The sequence below is a fragment of the Phocoena sinus genome, chromosome 11 (assembly GCF_008692025.1).
Source record: "Phocoena sinus isolate mPhoSin1 chromosome 11, mPhoSin1.pri, whole genome shotgun sequence".
Taxonomy (NCBI): Eukaryota; Metazoa; Chordata; class Mammalia; order Artiodactyla; family Phocoenidae; genus Phocoena; species Phocoena sinus.
Genome location: NC_045773.1, coordinates 1684259 through 1702914, shown reverse-complemented (window position 1 = coordinate 1702914; position 18656 = coordinate 1684259). Strand labels below are relative to the sequence as shown.

Genomic DNA, 18656 nt, shown 5'->3' with positions numbered 1-18656 from the left:
TCCGCCTGCCGATGCAGGGGACACGGGTTCGTGCCCCGGTCTGGGAAGATCCCACATGCCGCGGAGCGGCTGGGCCCGTGAGCCATGGCCGCTGAGCCTGCGCGTCCGGAGCCTGTCCTCCGCAACGGGAGAGGCCACAACAGTGAGAGGCCCGCGTAACGCATAAAAAAAAAAAAAAAAAAAAAGAAAGGCTAACGCCAAACCGAAGGGCAAGGATGTTCTCAGGGCAGGTCCCTTTGGAAATTTATTAAAAGCTAATCAAACAACCCAAACGTTCTGCTTCGCCTGGTGGTGGGGTCAGGAACTGGATTCAAAGCCACACCGTACTATAAAGCAATGCTCTTTGTTTATGGGGTCTAGGGCAGGGGTCAGGCCTGGCTGGCACCAAGAAATATTTTTGCTCCACGAGGTTGCTAACAATTACCTGAAAAACTGTCCAAATAAAGCTGTTTTAGAGTATCTTCTACATTCCACTCCCCCTTCTGTTTGTCTACTCCTGAAATTCTACCACAAATGCAAAACTCACATCCCCTCTTAAAGAAGGGGAACCAGAGGACTTGTGGGACGTGGGGTGGCGGAGGGTTTTATCTAGGATGATACTGGTACTGAGACTGGGAGGCGGCACATGAAATTTCCACTGTCGGCTAAAGCAGCAGCCCCAGCCCGCCAAGCGCACCTCTGCTCAGACAGCCCCCGAAGCGGACATTCGCTCTGTAAGGTGACAGTGACACCAACCCCCTCTTCAGCGAACAACAAAAAATGCTGGAGAGCAAAAGGTAAAACAAGTTTAGAGATGAAAATTACCCTTCAAAACACACGACCAATTTAGAAACTGTGATATTATCTTCTACGAACTCTCTTCAAAAGCAAACCAAATCAAACGCTGTTGTTAAAATGAACAAGGCTTTCAAGTTACCCAGAACACCGTGCTGCCTGGATTACTCTGAATGCACTTGCTGAGATGAAAAATAACTCCTCTTTACAAAAAATCTCAAATTCTACCGCCAAGCCATTCCACAAGAGAATTCCTGGCCATGGTCACTCACCATCTTTAAATTCCTTGAGGATAGGAACCAGGCCTATCTCCCTGAGTCAACAGGCAATGCCTGATACATGGTAGATACTCAAAACATCTGATGAATGGATGAAACAATACTTAAGGCTACCACACTTAATACCCACTTAAGGATATCAGGCTGGGTGACAAGGTTTAAAAAAAAAAGAAAAGAAATCAGACTACAACAGGGCTTGGACAGGATCTTCAGGAGAAGTACTCACAACTCACTTTCCAGTTCTTAGACTCAAATCTGAACAAACTCTCCTAAGTCTGAAGAGAGAAGCACACCAATAGAAGACTTTATCAATCCATGGATGAGAAGTCATGCGGGGAATCAGCTGCTTCAGTCACAAGGAAGAGACAAGAGCCTGTTCTTTTGGAATCCAAAGAGAAGATACAGTATTTTCAACAGGAAAGAACCACATGGCAGGACTGCCAGCCCAACTCATTTGACAAAAGACGTAGGTAACAAAAACTTTCAAACCTCAATTGAGTACTCTGCTATGATACTGGAGCTCCCAGTTTACAGGCACTACACTACTTACAAACAAAAAAGTGCGCTAAAACTCACAACTGCAAATGTAATATGTTATGGTTTTAAGGCAGAACTAATGGCACCAGAAAAGGCTTCCCAAATGACATCACTAGAAAGAAAGGAGGCGGAGAGAGACAGATACCAGGTGGCAAAAGACACTTCACAAGCTTCAGGGGCATCAGAAAGCAGTACAATCCAGAGGCCGAGCACAGTGCTCTGGCGTCTGGGCGCCTGGACTCAAATCTCCGCTCCATAACTTATTAGTTCTGCGACCTTGGGCAAATGACTTAACCTCTCCGATCTTCCATTTCCATACCTATAAGTAGGCACAATAATGGTACTTGAGAAGTCTATTCTGAGAATTAAATACAATAATCGGTGCAGAAATATTGCCACGCTGCCTAACATGCAGTAACCGCTCCAATGTTTGCTACTGTTATTTTCAATTTTCCCAGTTTTGCGAACCATTCCTTTCGGGGAAGCCCGAACTGAACGCCCTAAGCGGGCCCCGCCGCGGTCCGAACCAAACACAGCTCTGCACCCAGCCACCGTCTCTCCCCCAGCAAGTTTGGAAACTTCTTCCACGCCTCACCGTAACGTCTTTGTGATAAAAAGCTCCCAGTCGCGGGAGCCCGAGGCGCCCGAGGGAGCCCGGGACACGTGACCCGGGTCTCCGTGGAGTCGCGGCGTCGGGGACCCTCATCCGCATCGGTAGGACCGGACGGCGGGCACGCGGCTCTGCCTGGCACCGGAGCAGGGTGGGCGGCGCCCCCGCCGCTGGTCGGCCGGCCCCCGCCCTCGGCCGCCGCCCCAGTGCCGGGCCGCCCAGGCCAGGTCGCCCTGGCCGTCTCGGGCCGGACGCCCCTGGAAACGGGCGTGCGCGGCGCCAGCCGGGGTCACACCCGGCGACCTCTGACACCCCCGCGGACGCTCGGCCGGCCTGACGCCGGGCCCGAAGACACGGAGCTCCCCAAGAGGCCGGGCCGGGCCTGCCCAAGACGCGGACGGCGCGCACCGGCGACCTAGGGCCGGGAGGGGGATGGGGCCGGGCCGCCACTTACCGCGGCCGCTCCGCTAGGCTCCGGGCTGGGCGCGTCGCGAGGGGTCCGCCGAAGAGGAGACGAGGGGTCGAGAGGAGCGAAGGAAAGTCCGAGCTCCGATTCCGGCGGGCTCCTCGGCCTGTCCAAGCTTCCAACACGCCGCCGCCGCCGCCGCCGCCTCGGGCTTTATGGCCAAGACTCCGGCTCCGCTCCCACTTCCGCCACCGCCGCCGCCCCGAGCGGAAGTACCTGTCACGAGACGCTCGACGCCAGGGCTGCGGGGGAGGAGCCCCGCCTCTACCGTGCGTCAAGTTCAGCCGCCTCGGGCCTGGGCCTGGGTCACGTGGCCCAAACATGTCTGCCCCCAGTGGATGCGGCCATCTTTGAGGCCCGGCCGGGAGCGGGGTGGCGCCATACTGGACCCACCCACCGATGCCTCAGACCCTGAACTTAACACCAAAAGAGAAGCAAAGAAATTGAACCCACTAGAGCTCTGCGGAGGGCGGGGCACCCTACCCAGCTCCAGCTCCACCTGCACACATTAGAATCTACTCAGAACTTTGGCTCCATCTTCAAAAACATGCTCCTCTCATAGCCTTTTCTTATTGGTTCATGCAAACTTCATTCTTTTGGTTGCTGGATACGAAAACTTTGGAATCATTCTTGATCCCCGTAGTGGGTTGAATAGTGACCCACCCTACACATCCTGGAACCCGTGGGTGTGACCTGATTTGGAAAAAGGGTATTTGAAGGTGTAATTAAGGCTCTGGAGAGAGACCATCCTGGATTACCATGGGGGGGCCCTAAATCCAATGACAAGTGTCCATATAAGAGACACGGAGAAGAGAAGGCCACGTGGAGATGGAGTCAGCGGCTGGAGTGAGTAGCCACAACCCAAAGAATGCCAGCAGCAAGGGCGGGGAGAAACGGTGTTGAGTTTAGACTTTTGTATTTGAGAGAACATATTTCTGTTTTTTTTGGTTTTGGGGTTTTTTTGCGGTACGCGGGCCTCTCACTGTCGTGGCCGCTCCCGTTGCGGAGCACAGGCTCCGGACGCGCAGGCTCAGCGGCCATGGCTCACGGGCCCAGCCGCTCCGCGGCATGTGGGATCTTCCCGGACCGGGGCACGAACCCGCGTCCCCTGCATCGGCAGGCGGACTCTCAACCACTGCGCCACCAGGGAAGCCCATTTCTGTTGTTTTAACTACCAAACTTGTGATGATTTGTGACAGCAGTTCTAGGAAACTAACTCAACTCCCCTTCTCTCGGACCCCTCATCCACAAGCTTCAAAAGATATCCGGAATGTGACTCCCCCTTTCCTGAACCGCCATCATTTCTCACCTGGATTATGGCAACAACCTTGGTTTCCTGCTCCCACCTCATTCCCTATCCAGTCTTAACACAGTAGCCAGAGTAATTCTATAAAAATGTCAAACCATGTCATTCTCCTGCTCAAACTATTCCCATAGGTCAGAATAAAAACTAAAGGCTTTACAAACAAAAGGTCCTATCCTGGGAATTCCCTGGCAGTCCAGTGGTTAGGACTCTGCCCTTTCATTGCCAAGGGCCCATGTTGGATCCCTGGTTGGGGAATTAAGATCCCGCAAGACGCCAACAAAAAAAAAAAAAGTCCTGACCCCTTAGATACTTCTCGGACCTCATCTCCTTCTAACATCCCCTCTGATCAGTCGGCTCAGACTACATTAGTTTAAGAAAAGAGAAGGCACACGTGTACCTAAAGCCTTTGCAGTTGTATTTCTTTCGATCCGGACAGTTCTTCCCTCAGATATCTGTATGGCCACTCCCTCACTTTCTTCATGTTTTGACTTAAATGTCATCTTCTCAGCTAGAATGGCCTTCCCTAAATAAAACTGAAGTTCCCCTTCCTATCACAGTAGACATAAAACATCCACTTGCTATCTCCCTTCCTGCTTTCTTGTTTCTTCATATTGCTTTCTTGCTTGTTTACTGTCCCTCTCCCCCACTAGAATGGCAGTTCCGTAAGGGTAGGGATTTTGTCTGTTTCATTCATTGCCATATCCTTGATTACAACAGTGCTGGGGCACAGTAGATGCTCAGTGAGTACCACTTATAGAGTATTCAGGGCAATGCAAGTTGGAAATGGACTCCGAAGCCAAGAATTATGGTAATTCCACCCCACTCTGCAGCCATTCAAGATGCTAGGCTTAAAGGAACAACTAGAGAACACAGAAAAAGGCAGAGCACAAAAATAAAAAGAGACCTGTGAACCCCCAGCTTTCTAAGAAGCAGACCAAGATGGCTATTCAAATGCAAACATGGCTATTTCTCATGAAAAAGAAAGGACTACTCCGAAGAAACCCTTCAGCCAAGAAGGTGGAGTCAGGAGCTGCAGAGAACTATTCCCAAGGAGCAGGATTGGACCCTTATCAGAAAACTGACAACATGTGCCTAACTGGATTTCAAAATTGCTGTGACCCAGTTGTAGCTATGTCACTCCTGTTTTTCCCCTTTTGAAAAGAAGGGTCTGCTCCGGTTGTCATATGCTTGTCAACTCTGTTTGTTGGCTCTGTGCTGTGGAGAGTAGAAAACATTTCCGTAGCTCACAGGTCTTCAGATCAACATATTCAAGAAACTGTTCTTGAGGAATCACAGGAACTTCATCTCCTGAGGGGCCTCATTTGCACCAGGACCTGATTTACACAAGATCCACTGTGAGCCAATGATGTACTGGGATGAGATTTTTAGGGCCTCTGGGAGGAGGTGAGCGTATCTGGCACACAAGAGAACTAGACAAAATCTGTGTCCTGAAGGTAGACCACGGTAGATTAAAAAAAGTGGTAAATTCTTTGTTCCTCCTTCCTTTGAGTTGTGGAATCTACTTCCCTTCCTTTTGCATTTGGGTTGGCCTTACTTTTTTTTTTCCTAATAAATTTATTTTTGGCTGCGTTGGGTCTTCGTTGCTTTGCGCAGGCCTTCTCTAGTTGTGGTGAGCGGGAGCTACTCTTCGTTGCGGTGTGCAGGCTTCTCATTGCGGTGGCTTCTCTTGTTGCAGAGCACGGGCTCTAGAGCGCAGGCTCAGTAGTTGTGGCTCACGGGCTTACTTGCTCCACAGCATGTGGGATCTTCGCGGACCAGGGCTCGAACCCATATCCCCTGCATTGGCAGGCGGATTCTTAACCACTGCGCCACCAGGGAAGTCCCTATATTATCTTTAAGTTTTAACTATGGGACTGTATTAACTACCAAATATTTAAATTAGGGAATTCCCTGGTGGTCCAGTGGTTAAGACTCTGTGCTCCCAATGCAGGGAGCCCACAATCGATCGATCCCTGGTCAGGGGACTAGATCCCCGCACGCCTCACCTGAAGATCCCGCACACGGCAACGAAGATGCCGCGTGCCACAACTAAGACCCGGTGCAGCCAAATAAATAAATTAAACTTTTTTAATTAAAAAATATTTAGATTAAAAAAAGAAATCCACAGAGTGATAAATGGGATGCAGGCGATAAGATGGGCTTCTCGGACAGTGAGGGAGGGTGGAGGAGAGGTGATATTCGACACAGGTGGTGAGAAAGGCTCCCTAAGGAGGTGACATTTGAGCAGAGAGACCTGTTGACAAGATGGAGCGACCCTGCTGAGATTACCTGAGCAGAAGGTGTTACGGGACAAGGGAACAGCAGAGGCAATAGCTTTGTGCAGAGACAAGGTGTCCTGTTCAAGTGTGGTTGGGCAGAATGAGGAAGGGAGAGAGGGAAGAGAGGGGGTGGGGAGACGGGCAGAGCTGGCTCACGCAGAATCTCATGGGTGGTGGGAAGGCCTTTGACGTGTGTGTTGCGTGTGAGGAGAAGCCCAGGGAGGGTCTGAAGCAGAGCGTGTGCGTGTCTATGTGTGAGGTGTGTCTCCCTTCACAGGCTGCTTCACTGCGGCCCTTCCCCTGTTCCCACGGCAACCCATGGCCCGTCCAGGCCCGCCGCAGCCCCAGGATACTGCTTGCTTGATGTCTGCTGATTCATTCCCTCCTCGTCCAGCCTGGGGACCAGCACCTGCCCTGGCCTGCCTCAATGGCCCAGCACCCGCTGGGTACACGTCTGACCACTTCAACGCAGGGTCAAACGTTGAATTTTTCTATGTGGTGCAGCTTTGCATGATTGATAAAGTTCTCTGAGATTTTCCATTCAAACACAGATGGTTTGGCTCAAGGGTTCCACCCCTGGCAGTTTTCACTAGCCCAGGAGTTAGTCTTCCCTTGTTGGTACTTGCCCTGAGCCCAGCGCTCAGCCAGAGCCCTGTGCCTTTGAGGTGCTCTCCCGAGCTCCCTGGGCCCCGGTGTCCTCGTTCTGAAATGGTGTTGATGAGCCCGCCTCTCTGGGTCACTGTGGGACTCGCACGTGAAAGTGACTTCCAAGGTGCTCCATCACATGTGGGGGAGACCAGAGTTACATGTCGGTTTCTGGGTGGTGGCTTCAGGCACTTTTCTTTAAGATGTGATCGCTCATCCATTCATTCAAAAGTAATTAGGGACTGCCACAACTACTGAGCCTGTGCTCTAGAGCCCGAGAGCCACAACTACTGAAGCCCGCGTGCCTAGAGCCCGTGCTCCGCAACAAGAGAAGCCACCGCAATGAGAAGCCCGCGCACCGCAATGAAGAGTAGCCCCCTCTCGCCGCCACTAGTGAAAGCCCATGCGCAGCAACGAAGACCCAACACAGCCAAAAATAAATATATTTTTAAAAAAAATGTAATTAGGGACTTCCCTGGAGGTCCAGTGATTAGGACTCTGCATTTCCACTGCAGGGGGTGTGGGTTCGATCCCTGGTCACGGTACTAAGATCCCACATGCTGCACAGCACAGCCAAAAAAAAAAAAAAAAAAATCAGCTTCCAGGTTGACCACAGGGACACAGAGATGAAACAGCCCAAGTCCCTGAGCTCCAGGAGGTGCCGGTGGGCTGTGTGTGTGTCTGTGTGTGTGTGTGTGTGTGTGTGTGTGTGTGGGGAACACCCACAAAAAGACAACCACACATCACACTAGACCCTGCTTCTCCGACAACTAGCCACAGGCCGCTTTCCAGAGCCTTCCTGCCCACAAGGCTGCACTGCAGCCCTCTGCCCACAGTGACCCTTTCACGGACGGGCACTCGAGCAGCTCCAGAGCATCACGGTCTTTTTTGGGGGGTGGAGGGAGCAGACCTGTTGGGAGAAAGAAGACTTTTTTCCCAGGAGAAAGAGTCAGCCAGGCCTAGACTTGCTGGGGGCTTCCTGCCACCTGGAGAGCACAGCCCGTGTGCGGCAGAGCTAAAGTGGGGCGGCAGGGACGCGTCAGAGGGACACAACCAGGGGCCTTCATCCAGAGATGCTCCAGTCCTCCCTGTCCCCCAGCCTCTGCCTCGTGCTTACTGGGGAGCCCCAGCCGCTCTGGGGCTGGTCTCCATGGAGCTGAGCAGCTGCAGGACCCAGGTCCTACCTGCCTAGAAGCTCAGCGGCCTCGGCTCCCCTAGTAACCACAGCCCAGAAACGTAGGTCGTGGACATCCCCACCGGGAAACTGGCCAACAGGACGGACGCCGGAAGTGAGGGGCTGAGAGGAGAATCTGCTTTCACCTTCCCACCTTCCCCAGTGGCTGTTCCTAACGGCCTTCCTGGGGACGGCGTGTGCGAATAAGTTTGTCAGAATTAGCAAATAAAAATACTGGTACTAAAACGTCGTCTATGTTCATCAGAATTCCCACGTGGCAGCGTCCTGTGTCAACCTGGCGGCGGTCCTTGCTGAGCATCACGCCAGCATAACACTCACCTCGCACTTCCCTCCCGCTCCCCGCCTGGTCTGCCGGGTCCTGAACCCGGCGTAAAGTAGCAGCACGTGAAGCTGGGCCTCGGGCTCTGTTTTCCGGGGAGCTGAGGTAAGACAAGGCAGTTCAAGTAGATGTTTGTCACTTGCATCCAAAAGAGCCCTGGTGACAACTCAGCCTCAGTTTCCTCTTCTGTGGCACGAGGATGACAACTTCCGCCCCACTCACAGCCCAGGATGGACGAGCACGTCAACGACCTTAGGAGGGGCGAGGTGGCCAGGCCAGAGGCAAGGCGTCAGTGCAGCCACTGCTGGAGAGCTGCCCCACTACCCCAAGTCAACCGGCTGGGAGGCAGGCGCTGTGCCCTCAGCAGCTGTGGCCCTCCCACGTTCTCTCCCATGGGCCGCGTCTCGGTGGGTGCCCCTTCTCGGGGTCACTGCGCCTGACTCTTTCAGACTGTGCTTCAGATTAACAAGCACTGTGGGGACGGGGGGCGCCCGCCTCCACCCGTCGTTCTTCCTACGCTGTGCGTTGAAGCCCTCCTGGGGCTCCATCCTGACAAGCTGTGGGTGTCTCGTCCTGCCTTCACCTGACCAACACGGGCCCCCTGTGTGCACCTTGCATCCCCCTGGAACGGCCTTCAAGGCCCTACATCATCTGGCCTTTGTATCTTTCATCTATTTATTCATTCAACAAACGTAGCTTGAGCACTTACTGCGTGGCGGGCACTGGAGAGACAGCAGAGAACAAAACAGACAAAAATCCCTGCCTTCATGTAACCTATATTCTAGTGGCAGACACAGAATTTCACCATGTAAATAAGTGAAATGTATAGTATATTAGGCACTTCCCTGGTGGTCCAGTGGCTAAGACTCTGTGCTCCCAATGCAGGGGGCCCAAGTTCGATCCCTGGTCAGGGAACTAGATCCCACATGCATGGCACAACTAAGAGTTCGCATGTCACAACTAAGGAGCCCGCTGGCCGCAACTAAGAACCGGCTCAACCAAATAAAGAAATAAAATATTATGATATATTACATGGTGATAAGTGTGGGGAACAGAAACAAAGCAGGGCAGTGGGTGGCGAGTGACCCCGGCCCCCGGCCTCCCTGTCTCCTGGGATCAGGCCCCTCCTGCCGCACCAGCTTCTTCCGGCTCCCAGATACACTGAGCTTGCCCCTGCCACTGCCCATCCAGCTCCCCTGGCCCAGACAGTCCCCCTGCCCTCGTTTCCAAGACCTTCTCCGGGTTGGATCCTTCTTACCACTGAACTCAAATGACACTACGGGGAGGCCCTCACGGGTCAATATAACCTTGTTACGTTGTTACATTGTCTCCAAAGTCACCTCAATGAGCGAGGCTCCCCTGTAATTATTCGTTTCCTTGTTTTATGGGGAAATTCTCCCTCCTCCTAGAATTCCCCCTTCCTGAGAGCAGGGACCTTGTCTACCTGGTTTGATGCTGTGATTTCAACGCCTGGAACAGTGCCTGGGACATGACAGACACTCAGCGAATATTCACTGAATGACTAACAAATTCATTGCTCTCCCATCCCCCTACTCCTCTCCTTTCACATAAAGAGTTCCCCCCTTTCCTTCAAGGCTAGTTCATCAAGAATATATTAGTAGGGACTTCCCTGGTGGTGCAGTGGTTAAGAATCCGCCCGCCAACGCAGGGGACACGGGTTTGAGCCCCGGTCCGGGAAGATCCCACACGCCGTGGAGCAACTAAGCCCATGCGCCACAACTACTGAGCCTACGCTCTAGAGCCCACGAGCCACAACTACTGAGTCTGCGTGTCGCAACTACTGAAGCCCACGTGCCTAGAGCCCGTGCTCCGCAACAAGAGAAGCCACTGCAATGAGAAGTCCTCGTACTGCAACAAAGAGTAGCCCTGGCTCTCTGCAACTAGAGAAAGCCCGCACGCAGCAATGAAGACCCAACGCAGCCAAAGATAAATAAATAAATAAGTTTTTTTTTTAAAAAGAAAATATTGGTAACCACACCGTCACGGTACTGTGTTACAGAAGGCAACCCTACCTGCTATAACAAATAGGCCTCCAAAGGAGTCAGATCTCAAACAAAACAGAAGCAGGCGGCTTTCCTCCACACACTGACGTGGGGACCGGGCTCGTTCCCCCCTGTGGCCACACCATTCCCAAGGGGCTTGCCATTGTCCAGATAGAGCTGGTAGCAGGGGCAGAACTTTGTGGAGATGGCACATCTTCTTCTTAATGCCTGGGTATGCAAGGGACACATGCCACCTCTGCTCGTGTTACTTTGGTAAGAGCTAGTCATGCTGCATACCTGGATGCATGAGGACCTACGAAACAGGGGCCCAGGTGAGGCAACAGCTGTGCACTCCAGAAGAGGGAGAGCAAACCTCGCTGGGGAGCTGTCTGCCTCTGCCACTGGTACAGCGTGGTGATTGCTGGGTACAGGAAGTGAAGGAGTGAGGGCGGCCCAGGAGAAACACCTGAGGTAGCCTGGGAGACAGAGTAGTCAAGGAGGGCTTCCCAGAGCCGGAGGTGCTGCGGTGACTCATGAAGGATGATTAAGAACCTGCTGGGCCAAGAGGAAGGCGACTGCTTGGGAGGGATAGCTGGGTGCGAACGTTTAGAGAAAAGAGAGCGCATGACATAACTCATTCCAGAAATTGCTGACGGCTTAGTGTTCCTGGAGAACAGAGTTCAAGGGAAGGAAGCAGGAGCAGTAAGGAAACTCACGCACAAAGACTGGGTTGTGGTGGGTCGTGAATGCCTTTGATCCAGAGGTCAACAGGGCCTTTTCCTGTTTTCCTCGTATTGACAGCCAAGGTCCAAAATTGAGGGCAAAGAGCATGGAGGATCTGACACTTCGGATGACTAGGACCTCGGCTGAGACGGGGGCGCACAGGCACAGAGAAGCGGCAGGACTGGCCCCGCCACGACGGCTCCCCTCCTCTCCTACCCACACAAGCAGCAGCAGCAGAATCGTGGGCAGAGGGGACAGAGGGAATTCTTGCAGTCACAGGGCCACTGAGCCCAGAGTACTGGGCTCCCCCTCCCCAGCCGTTGCCAAGGTGAGGTGTAAAGCTGGGGTGGGGGAAGCAGGACGGACTGGCATCTCATTCCCCAAGGGAACCTCTGCGTCGTGGGCAGCAGATGTGTGGATCCTGCCTTCTGCCTTCCTGGCAGGGACAGGAGAGGGGCTCAAAGAGGAAGCTGCAGGGCGGCTGCCTGCAAACCTGCGTGGGTAAAGCCACTAGGCAGGCCTTTCCCAGAGTCAAGGGGTTGGTCCAAAGGGCAGCAGGCTTGAGCCTCTGTATCAGCGATCTACTACTACAAAACTAAGCACTCCCAAAACTGAGGGCCATAAACTTGGGGTCATTTCTTATCTCATGATCCCTGTGGGCCAGGAGGTCAGACTGAAGGTCACGTGCGTGACTTATCTCTACTCCGTGCTGTCTGGGGCCTCAGCTGAGAGCCGTGAAGGATGATCTGAAGGCCTGCCTGGGGCTTGCTCACACGCTGGCCGACTGGTGCTGACCAATAAGCTTATTTCCATAGGGCTGTTTGTGTCCACACAACACGGCAGCTGGCTTTCCCCTGAGAAAACGATCTGAAGGACTGAGGTAGACGCTGTAACGTCGGATAGGCCCGAGCCCCTGAAGTCCTATGTCATCACCTCCACAGAACTCAGCTGGTCACACAGGTCAGCTCCCATTCGGTGGGAGAGGGGACCACGGAAGGACGTGAACCCCCGCGGTAAGAATCATGGGGGCCAACGTGGAGGCCGGAGACCACAGCTCTCTCACTGGCTCCGCAGCCAGGAGGGCTGGCCTGAAGAGGGGCACCTGAAGAGGATGAGCCAGGGGGGCACGAAGAGTTCAAACCTGAGTCAGCCCTCCCTCATCACGGACCTGAGCTGTGGGACGGCCCCAAAGGGCTCTGCGGATAACTCACACACGGCCTGTGCGGGATGCAGGCCCAACAGAGATGGCAGTGCTCACGGAGCAGCTGGGACCTGAAAGATCCGTTCACGAGATGGCCCATTCCCCACTGCTCTCCAGTGTCACCTTTGCCATAAATCGGATGACTGGGTATTTACGGGTCTATTTCTAGACTGTCCTGTTCCATGATCTGTTTACCCGTCTTTATGCCAGTACCACACTAGACTACTCACTATACTTACAGACCCTGATATCTGGCAGTGAGAGCCCTCCAACTTCCTCCCTCCTCTCCTGGATGGCCTTGGCTATTGTTGGCCTTTTGCATTTCCATGTAAACCTTAGAATCAACTTGTCAATTTCCACCCCCAAAAATTCTGCTAGAATATAGGCTGGAATTGCATGGCATTTATACTCCACTTGGGGAGAATTTTACTGAGTTATACACTTACTTATTATTTGAATGCTTTTTCCTATGTATGTTACATTTCAAAAATTTTTAATGTCATTAAGAAATCTGCTACCCAGAGCATATTTCATACTTATATTACAAGACATTGAGATTCTTCAACCAATTAACACTAATTTTTTTTTTAAAATTTTACATTTTCTTCCCAGGGGGTCTGTGTTCCCTCAAACTCCATTGTTTGCAAGCCATCTTCCCATGCCATCAATACTGCTATTTATGGAAAGGGAGTTGACTTAGAAATTTTTTTAACGTTTTTTAAGAAAAACTTTGTATCACCATCATAAGGGGATAACGAGTCTCTCTTGACATATATAGAAGATAACTGGCAAAAGAAGCATAATGAAAATAAGCATTATTGAATTATAACTAGATATTGTCTGCTGAAGGAAGCCTGCTCTTTCTTTGTTCAAAATGTGTATTTGCAAGTGTCAGAGAAATGCAACACACGCACTGCTATCACACTTAGAATTTCTCCTTGAGGTATTCAGCAAGATCGGAAAATAACCGGAACAGGAATAATTTTGTCACTTTTCTCTTCTGGAGCCAATTGTAGATCCACATGTAGGTGTAATAATGCAGGGAGATGGCTTGAACACTTTACTGAATGTCCCCCAAGGGTGACATTTTTGCAAAGCTATAGCTCTTCAGTGGAGGACACGGACATTGGTCGTATTCAGAGCTCCTCAGTCTTGTACTCCTTTCTGCGCGTGTGTGTGTGTGCGCGCGTGCCCATGCGCGTGCATGCCATGTGCTATATAACTGAATCCCCTGTGTAGGTCTGTGTATCCACCACCAGACTGTTTTTTAATTTCGTCCTCACTCAGGAACCCGGGCCGATGGCGCCAGCCTCCACCACTGCAGACCAGCCGCTGCTGTGTTTGTTCCAGGGCGCAAATGTGGAAACTCCTGCTCTGCCTCTTCAAGGCCCCTGCCCACATGTAAAACGTGATGCCTCCATTCATGTTTCCTTAGACAAAGTCTGTCACCTGGTCACAACAACTTCCGTGAGGCAGGGAAGCATGATCTTACTATGACCCTGAAAGGAGGATAATCTGAGTATTAATGAACAGCATTGAATATCTGGACAGTATTTGAATATTAATGACCACTATCACACCGTTTAGACATTCCTCTCCCACTGACTGCACTAGTGAGCAACTTAAAAGGCCAGGACCGTATTCCATTCTTGGAAGAAACAAGGCGAACAGAACACAAACTGTTACGTCAAACTTTCAAAATAACCTAATACAGGTATTCCCCACTTTTTGAAAGTTCGCTTTATGCCACTTCGCTTTTACGAAAGACCTACGTTACTACCTGTTTTCACTAACCAAAAGATCTCTGAAGAGGATTTTCACTTTTACGATAAAAGGCAAAAAGCAGAAGTAGTGTTCATCGTGTGTTCTGCAGCAAGCTGTCACAGAGGCAGCGCACGCTCTCAGCAGCAGGAGCGGCCCCGCCAAGCTCCTTCCCCCAGGAGCCACACTCAGCAGCTCAGTGTCAAGCCACCACAAGCCTTAAACTGTGTCTGCAAGCATCTTATCCAGATTTCTTCTGTGCATCTGTGAGCAAGATGTGTCCTAAGGTAACTGCTCCTTCGCCTTACGCCATTTGGCTTATGAAAGGTTTCTTAGGAACGCTTTACTTTCGGGTAGTGGGGGGAAGGCTGTTATTAATAATGCTGAGAGGGTAGCCTCATTTCCCTTCTCCGTGCTCTCTGGAGGTATCTCAAGTGTGGGACAGTTATCTGGATCATCTCTCTCTCTGCCCTTTCATTAAACCAGGCACCGGGATCCACCCATCTGGTGTCCTATTCCTCTCCTGGGTCCATCCTTTGTTCCATTCCAACGCCTGACCTTGCATCCCATACAGCACGCACCACGATTCCCCCCTCCTACTGGGGCCTGGCCTCCACTCTGCCTCAGGGATCTTTCTTTACTTTCAATGTTTCCGCTGAATGGAACTCAATAATTAAACATCGTGATAACGATTAATTTGATACTCAAAACAGAGACTCCAAAGAACTAACTGTTTTGAGTTTTCCTTTCCAGGCTTTGTCCAGATGCAGATGGAATTTTTATGCGATAGTATCAGTATACAGACTTTTTTTTCTTTTTTTGGCTGCACCACGTGGCTTCTGAGATTTTAGTTCCCCGACCAGGGATGGAACCCAGGCCGTTGGCAATGAGAGCACGGAGTTCTAACCACTGGACTGCCAGGAAATTCCCTATGGACCATTTTTATACTGCCTCTTCTACCTAATGTTATACCAAAGGCACTTACGTTACCAAATGGTTCCTAAGCATCCTAAAATCAGCTATCACTTTCACTTTCTCTCTGATTATGTAAACAACATATGTTCATTAATGAACATTTTAGAAAAATCAGGCATCTGTGAATAGGAAAATGAGGCACCAACAATCATTCCACCTAGAGACAACTGGTAAAACAACACGTGGTATACATCATTTGTGTCTTTTGTCTATGTTTGATATAACATACTGCAGTAGTTACCTTCAGAAAATATCCAAATCACCTTAAAACTTAGCAGCTGAAAACGACAAGCCTTTATTATCTCATGGTTTCTGAGGGTCGGGAATCCAGGGGTAACGTGGCTGCAGTTGACGTGCTGGCTGAAGTCACCTCGAGGCTTGACGGGGAAAGGACCCACCTGGATGCTGACTCTCGCAGCTGTTGGCAGGCGTAGGTCTGCAATGGCTTGTCTGAGACAGCAGTTCCTCCCCACCCGGGAGCTCCACAGAGCTGCTCAGGGCCTGGAGCCACTTCCCCAGAGCGAGGGATGCGTGTGAGAGGAAGGGTGATGGACAGGCTCCATCTTTTTAGAACTTAGTATCAAAAGCGACATTCCACCACTTCTGCTGTGTTGTTTGCTATGAGTCCCTAAATCTGGCCCGCACCAAAGACCAAGGGATACACAAGGGGATGAAAATCACTGGGGGTCATTTTAGAGGCTGCCTTCCTACCACTCATATGAAACATTATTTTGTAACCTACTTGTTGTTTATTTGAGATATAGTTCATATTCCACAGAACTTACCATTCACCAATTTTAAAGTGTACAACTCAGTGGTTTTTAGTATATCCACAGGGTTGTGGAGATAGCACCACTCACTCCAGGGCATTTTCACCCCGTAAAGAAACTCCATGCCGTTCGTAGCCACTCCCCACTCCCTCTTTCCCAGCCCCGGAGACCAGTGACTTACTTTCTGTCTCTATGGATTTGCCTATTCTGAATACTGCACATAAATGCATATATGCAGTATTTGGATATTACATATATGGATACATATGAGTTGCATATATATGCGGCCTTGTGTTTTGGCTTCTGAGCACTAACGTGTTCAAGGTTCTTCCGTGTTGTGGTGTGTCGTCAGTGCTCACTCCTCTCTATGGCCAAGAAAGATTCCGCTCTATGGAGAGACACATTTTGTTTATCCATTCATCAGTTGACGGACATTTGTTCTCTTTTTTGGCTACTAGGAATCATGCTGCTATTAATACTCACGTACTCATTTTTGTGAACCGATGTTTTCAACTCTCTTGGGTATAAACCTGGCTGGTCATACGGCAACTCTGCGTATCACTTTTTGAGGAACTGCCAAAGTACTTTCCAAAGCTGCTGCATCATTTTACATTCCCGTCGGCAGTGGGTGAGAGTTCTGATTTCCTGATATCCTGGACAACGCTTGTCATTGCCCATTTTTCTCTTCCTGTACTCATCCTAGTGGGTGTGAAGTGGTTTCTCGTTGTGGATTTGATTTGCGTTTTCCTAGTGACTAATGAAGTTTGTATATTTTCATGTGTGCTTATTGAACTTTTGTATACCTTCTCTGGAGAAACGTCCATTCAAATCCTTTGTCCATTTTTCAATTGGGTTGTCTTATTATTGTGTTTTTTATATATTCTGGGTCATACATCCTTAGCAGATATATGATTTGCAAATATTTTCTTCCATTCTGTGGATTTTTTCACTTTCTTGACAGTGTTCTTTGACACATGAAAGTTTTAAAATTTGATGAAGTCCCATTAATTTTTTTCCTTGGTTGCTTGCGGTTTAGATGTCATAGCTAAGAAACCATTGTGTACTCTAAGGTCGTAAATATTTACATCTAACGTTTTCTTCTTTGTTTTCTTGGCCGCGAAGCTTGCAGGATCCCAGCCACCCGACCAGGGACTGAACCTGGGCCCTCAGCAGTGAAAGCATGGAGTCCCAACCACTGGACTGCCAGGGAATTCCCACATTTTCTTCTAAAAGTTTTACAGTTTTAGCGGTTACATTTGGGCCTTTGATCAATTTGAATTAACTTCTGTGTATGGTATCGTTAGGGATCCAACTTCATTCTTTTGCAGTGGTCCCAGTACCATCTGTTGAAAAGAATATTCTGATCCCATTAAATGAGCTTGTCACCCTAACTGAAATCAATTGCCTGTAGATGTATGGGTTTATTTCTGGACTCTCTAATCGGTTCCGTTAATCCACATGTCTATCCTGATGCCAGTACCACATTGTCTGGATTACTGTTACTATGCAGTCGTTCTGAAATTGGGGACTGTGAGGTCCTCCAACTTTGTCCTTATTTTCCAAGGTTGCTTTGACTTTTCTGGGTCCCTTGCATTTCCAAGAGATTAGGATCAGCTTGTCAGTGTCTGCCAAAAAAAAAAAAAAAAAAAAAGGCAGTTGAGTTTTGATACAAATTGCATTGTATCTATACATCAGTTTGGAGTGGATTATCACCTAAACAGTATTATGTCTTCCAATCTATGAATGCAAGGTGTGTTTCCATTTATTTAGATCTTCTTTATTTCTTTCAACAATGTCTTGAACTTTTCAGTGTATAAATCTTGCATTTTTGTTAAATGTATTCCCAAGTATTTTATCCTTTTCAATCTATTGCAAATGGAATTTTAATTTCATTTTCAGATTCTTCATTGCCAGTGCACAGATATAGAACTTTTTTGTATATTTATCTTGTATCTAGTAACCTTGCTAAGCTTGTTTATTAGCACTGTGTGTTGTGTGTGTGTGTATTTATTCCTTAAGAGTTTCTATATGTAAGATCATGTCATCTTTCTTTCCAATCTGAATGCCTTTTATGTCATTTTCTTGCCTAAATGCCCTGGCAAGAACTTCCAGAACAATGCTGAAAGGAAGTAATGAAAGCAGACATCCTCGTCTTATTCCTAATCTCAGGGAAAACTTCTTATTCTTTCACCATTAAATACGATGGTAGCCATGGATTTTTCTTAGATGCCCTTTATCCATTCAAGGAAGTTCTCTTCTGTTCTTATTTTGTTAAGTGGTTTTTAAAAATCATACAGAGTTTTGGATTTTGTCAAATGCTTTTTCTACATCTACTGAGATGCTCATGTGGTTTTTTTTCCATTTTGTTCAATTAATATGGTATATTACATTCATTGATTTTCATATGTTCAACCAGCTTTGCATCCTGAGATAAATCCCAGTTGGTCATGGTGTATCCTTTTTAGATGCTACTGGATTCAGTTTGCTAGTATTTTGTTCAGGACTTCTGTATCTATGATCACAAAACATACTGGCCGGTAGTTTTCTTTTCTTGTGATGTCTTTGTCTGGTTTTGGTGTCAGGGTAATTCTGAGTTCAGAAAATGAGTTGGGAAGTGTTCTCATAATTTTTGGTGAAAACTGGAAATTTTAAATAACTGAATGTACAGCTCTAGAAATATGATTTTCTCCATCCCCAAGGCCTGTTGTCATTACTGCCTGTCGTAGTAGTTAAGGAACTACCCTGAGCTAATTCTATAGTGTCTGTATTCTTTGTCACATAAGGTCACTGAAGTTTCTATTCAGTTAATGGTCA

At 49.4% G+C, this 18656-nt stretch overlaps 1 protein-coding gene across 5 annotated transcripts in view; it reads right to left on the bottom strand.

The window, feature by feature from the left end:
* Nucleotides 1-18656, bottom strand: part of RAB7A (RAB7A, member RAS oncogene family) — a 105408-nt gene that overhangs the window by 66999 nt on the left and 19753 nt on the right. For 3 of the 5 annotated variants that reach the window (XM_032648276.1, XM_032648278.1, XM_032648275.1), the window contains exon 1: nucleotides 2654-2874. The exons of 1 other annotated variant lie outside the window; for it this stretch is intronic. The gene's annotated coding sequence lies outside the window, so the exon portion shown is untranslated. Of the gene's footprint in view, nucleotides 1-2653; nucleotides 2876-18656 lie in introns of those variants that run through there. One more of the 5 variants, XM_032648279.1, reaches the window with a different exon arrangement.